This window comes from Bidens hawaiensis, unplaced genomic scaffold (assembly GCF_021521415.1).
Source record: "Bidens hawaiensis isolate Kalapana, Puna unplaced genomic scaffold, B.hawaiensis_p1.1 tig00010424_1, whole genome shotgun sequence".
Lineage (NCBI taxonomy): Eukaryota > Viridiplantae > Streptophyta > Magnoliopsida > Asterales > Asteraceae > Bidens > Bidens hawaiensis.
Genome location: NW_027491793.1, coordinates 346,004 through 351,444, shown reverse-complemented (window position 1 = coordinate 351,444; position 5,441 = coordinate 346,004).

Here is a 5,441-nt window from a genome sequence, read left to right as displayed (position 1 = left end):
GCTCGTAACGTCTTACGTAGGGATTCCGCACCTACATAGAACGAGATATTCCATGTAGATCCGGCTGGGAACCTACCGGCTTCAAAAATATTTTTGATGGAATTAAGTTAAGTGTGATTTTATCAAATCAATAAGCCCCTCACTAATGATAATGATGATCAATATAATCACATCCTTAATAATTCAAACTCTAGAACCTAAGACCAAAATTGTGGGATCAACATCTAGTAAAAATTTTTACAGCTCAACTCTCATAATGAACACGTTGACCCTAATTCGACGTAAAATAATGATTTTGTGAGATTAAGTCTTCAAGAAAAATGTATCCATAATCGAATTTCGTTAAAAAGGAGTCATAATGCATTGATACCATTAAGGCTAAATAAAAAGTTGTTAGGTTTACAGAACGTAGTTACTTGAATAATGCATATTATAAAAGCCTATGATAACAATCTTGTAGAATCATTACTGTATTATGTTTCCTACTACCTGACTTTAAAATGATGCGTGATCATTTGACTAATCCTTGGTAGTAATTTATATTTCCAACTCTTGCTCACCCCCGGACTTCTGGACTTTACCCGCAAACCGAAATTTCAGTCGATTTATCAATTGCCCAGAGCAATAAATATATGATCTTTTGTCTGGAATTAATCACCTATGATTTGTTATTTTCTTCCTTTAGTAATGATAACTAACACGCAGTTAGTACTAATATCGTTACTTGGTAGCAAGATTTCGTAACGTAGGATATAACTAACACTTCTCTTCATTAATTTGAACCGAACCTCCGTGGTGCTCGTAGCACCCGAGTTTCTCAGTAGGATTGAATAATATGATCTTAAACAGTTGTCTCAAATTTAGCCTAACTTCAAATTCGATCATTAGTTAAATAACATGCATCATGCGCACTCATACTAATGCTCAGTCATATATGTATGATACACTAACTTCGTATTGGTTAAAGAATGTAACCCCTCGTTAACCTCTTATCCTTTAATGAAATGGCTTGCTAATGTACATGGACCCCATCCTTGTTACTATTAGGCCCATCGAATCTGCTATCTCAGTTGTATTCAGTATGTACATCAAATTTTGTGATTCCCTCATATAGCATCATATTGTTGCCACTTCAACATGTAATGATGGTTGTTGCTAACAATGGCGGGTTAACGTCTTATTTTGTCTACACTTCCTTGCATTAAAAATTAGTATATTCTCGTAAGACTTAGGTGCGAACACACAAATAAGTGTGATTTACTAACGTTCTATGCTAGGTCGATCAATTCCTTAGCTAGAGAGATGCTAAGTAATCTGGCACAAATGAGTTATTGGTGCAATGTTCAGAATTATATTGTGACTTCTACTTCTTAGGAGGTTGTGTAATCGAAGAATCAGGCATCAAAGTATTTTGTATTAACAGATCGTCATTGTGGAAATTTAAGCATTTTAATGAAAATGCATGTGGTTGTGCTTAGATAGAAATTATAAAAATTTCGTCGAACGCGTGTGTGTATATAACATGAATTGTCATGTTATATTATTTTGAGCTTTTCCAAGGTACTAGTTTATAAACCAATGAATTTTGATAATGCATATAATTATTAAAAAAAACTATTTAAGCATATCCGATCATACGCTAAAGAGTTTTATATAATACTTTTAGCACTAGGAATTAAACCTTAGTTGGTTGCTTGTATTGTGAAGTCATATTAAGTTATACCCTGTACTTTCGTTATAGAAAAGTGTGATAATAGTTCACACACAAGTCTATGAAATCCAAATATCACGTATATCAATATATACGATCCATCTTTTTAAACACGGTCACGCTAAATTATATATAGTCAAGCCAAAACTAAAACTGTATATATAGCGATGTCGAACTCTGTGGAGGACATGCGTTCCCTAATCAATTCCGATTGCATTCTTGAAAAACATTAATGAGTTGATATCTCCTTACCCATCAAAGATAGTAGTAAGGCGCTATCCTTTGTATATTTTTCAACTCCATTGCTCTTCGAATACTGTGCAGCGTTTGCAACCACAAATTCTAAAATCTTTAATTATCGTTGTAGCTTTGTCTACTAATTCATTGACCCTATTGTGAATTCATTGTTGTCATTCTATTTGATTCCAGCATACATTATGTACCCACCTTTCATGGTAAAGAAATACTAAACGTTTAGGTCCTTCTATGTGACGACATTTAGTATTTGTAGGTTCCCTGGATGGATCTGCACGGGATATCTCGATCTACACAGGTGCGGAATCCCTGCGTAGGTTGTTACGAGCGTAGAACACGAATCAAACAAACACACGATACGAATAAACGAACACACGTTATATTATAACCGAAACACGTGATATAATCACTGAATACAGACTCAATACTCTCTGGTTCTCACGTCTCTCGACTCACACACGTCTGTATATGATTACCTTAAAAACTCTAAACAAGCCGTGACCTAGCGTATAAATACACGACAACTTCGCCTGATATGTTCAGGCGAAGTTGTTGCTAACTTCGCTTGACTAACAAGTTCGCCTGATAAGCGAACTTGTCAGTAACTTCGCTTAAACATAAACAAAACACAATTAACATTACAGACTGGATTACAGACACTAGACTATGAACTACTGACATTATGCACCAACAGACTCCCCCTTGGCAGTAGCTTCATATCTTTATCTTTAAGCACTTGTCTTGTAATCTTCATGCATGCACTCCCTCTCTTACACAGACCGTGACTACTCGCTGATATTTCCTCGCTTCGCCTTTCCAAGCAGGAATATAGAATATCTTCTTTTCGTTTAACACCTGCAGATCAGCTTTAGATAAATTAACAAGATGCATCGGATCATACACTCTTAGCACTTCTTGTTCGTCTTCGTTTTCCATCACGGCTTCAGTAGTCTGGCAATCCACATACCACCATTTCAGATCTTTCAGCACATCTTGAGGCATAGTCTTCATTGGAACCTCTTTCAAACACCGAATCGGCTTATATTTCATCACCATCCAAGGTTTGCCATCTGCTCTCATTCCTCTTTCAGTATCTTCAGCTAATTTCCCTTTCTGTGGTTTTAACAACTCAAACTTTTTCTCTTTAATAGTTTCTTTCCATACTATCTTCCCAATAACTCTGGCCATATTATCATCACTTCTATTAATCAACCCCAGTCTGGCCAAATCCTTTACCTCACACTCAGGTAAGGTATTTAGAGATCTCAACGTCCTCTTAAAGTATTGGATCCCATCATATCTTTTCACCACGAACACTTTTAGCTGTTCATCATATAACCAACAGATAATGCCTTTCTTTGACTCAGCGTACCCTTTAATATTATAACTTTTCTTGAACATTGTAGGTACCACTGGCTTCTTCGTTTTGATAAACCAATGAGCATAGCCTTCCTTCCATCTAGGCTGCTCCTCCCATTCTGTATCATCAACTACTGTATCTTCACATACATTCGACTTCTCAACGGTTGGAAGCTCGTGTTCAACATTCTCCTCTACAATTTCACCTTCTTCAACATCATCTTCTATCACTATCTGTGCACCAATCTTCTCAATTTCTTCTAATGGCAGCACATCATCATCACACACATCATCAACATCTAACATATCATCATCCAACTCCTTCAAGGCATCGATCACATCATCTTCCATCTCCTCGTCATCTACCATCACCACCTCATCACCACCAGAACCGCCAGCTGAACCTGCAGACTCCCCCTGAGCTGTGGTTGTCCCAAGAGCTTGAGTAGTTCTTGGCAACTCACCACCTGCACCTTTCGATGCATTGGGATCATCGTCTCTGTCATTCTTCTTCTTTGTCCTGAGCTCGTCGCCTTTACAGCTCGTCTCCCCCTGAGATGCCAAGAACTCCTTCATAGCATCTATAATTTTTCCATGTTCAACCAGGAGGGACGACTGTAGTTGATTTTCTGCTACTAGGCGTTGAATAGCCTGGGTCTGGATAAGATATATCCTAGATTGCTCTGCCACGACCCGCTCTAGTGCAGCTATTCTTTCCGAGTCTGATAGGGTTGCATCGAAATCGAACCTCATGTGAGATATGTCTTGAGTATACTGAGGAGGGATTTCGAATGAAACCGGGACATCAGAAGTAGTTGTGGACGTAACCGCAGGTGGTATCGTGACCGACAACCCTGCAGTGTGAACCACTGTCGACTCAATAACCTGTGCAACAACCTCCGACGGAGTAAGCGTTGGAGGCGGCAACGATACAATATCTGGAGTCGTCAGCTGGAGTGTGATGGATAGGAGGCCAACAGATGATGATGTAGCCACCACGGGAACGTCCGTGGCGCTTGGCCTTGTGACCTGTAATGGTGTAGGGACAATTGACATACCGGACAGTGCGGGCGGAGCGAAACGTATGACTCTAGAGCTCTCACCAGCTCCCCTACCTGCACCTGTCCTGTCCCTTCTTGAACGTCTGATCAACTTATGAATGTCTTCTTCTTCTTCTGACTCACTGTTGTAATCTGTCCTCTTTCTCTTCCCATACGTCCTCTCTTGAGTCGCCATCATACGTCTTGCCTCATCCATTACATCATCAAAATCTGAGTCATCCACCGTCGTAGCTGCTCTAGTAACATTTACTCCCGTACTCTGTGGAACCGAGACCTGTATATTTTCTTGAAGATCAACTCGGTCCATGTCAAAAAATCCTTGGCCGCCAAAAGCAGCGTCAAGGTCTACCTCTTCTTCAGCTGACACAACAGGCGCAGCAGGTACAGCTTGAGGTGCTCCCGCCTGTTGTGTTTGAGAATCTCTAAACTCGTCCCCATTAGCAGGAACATACTCCGGGTTTATTAAATACCCAAACAGTGGAGTATGCCTAGGACGCAGTTCAGGCTTGCTTCTAGCACTCGAAGTTCTACATTGAGCAAAGATACGCTTGTTCACACTCTCCACGTATCTGATAGGGCGACGTTGAGGCAGTGGGAGCAACATGATTCAAGATCATTTGGAGAAATCTTGGATACATGATGAATCTCTCACGCCCCATCGCCCTTCGCTGTCGATCAATCTCATAGAAGACCATCTGACTCAAGCTGTAACGCTTGTTATAAGTCAGAGCAGTCATCGCCGACTGCAAGGTCGCGCCCATCCCGTCAGTGCCCGCCTTCCTCCCTGACATGCAGACAATCATTACGTGCATGAGGAAGCGCCACTGATCGAGCAAGAAACCTTTCCTTCTTTGTGTATCCCCCAAGGGACCAGAATATCCCATTCGTAGAAATGCTCCATCACGGAACGGAGCAACAAACTCTGTCGGGTCGTCCCTCGTCTCCTCTCCGAATTGTAAAGCCACCCGGATTTGTTCAGACGAGAACTGAACATCCTGACCATTTACCGTTGCACGCATCACCGGGGGGTCGACGCGGCAGTCATATTCCACCGT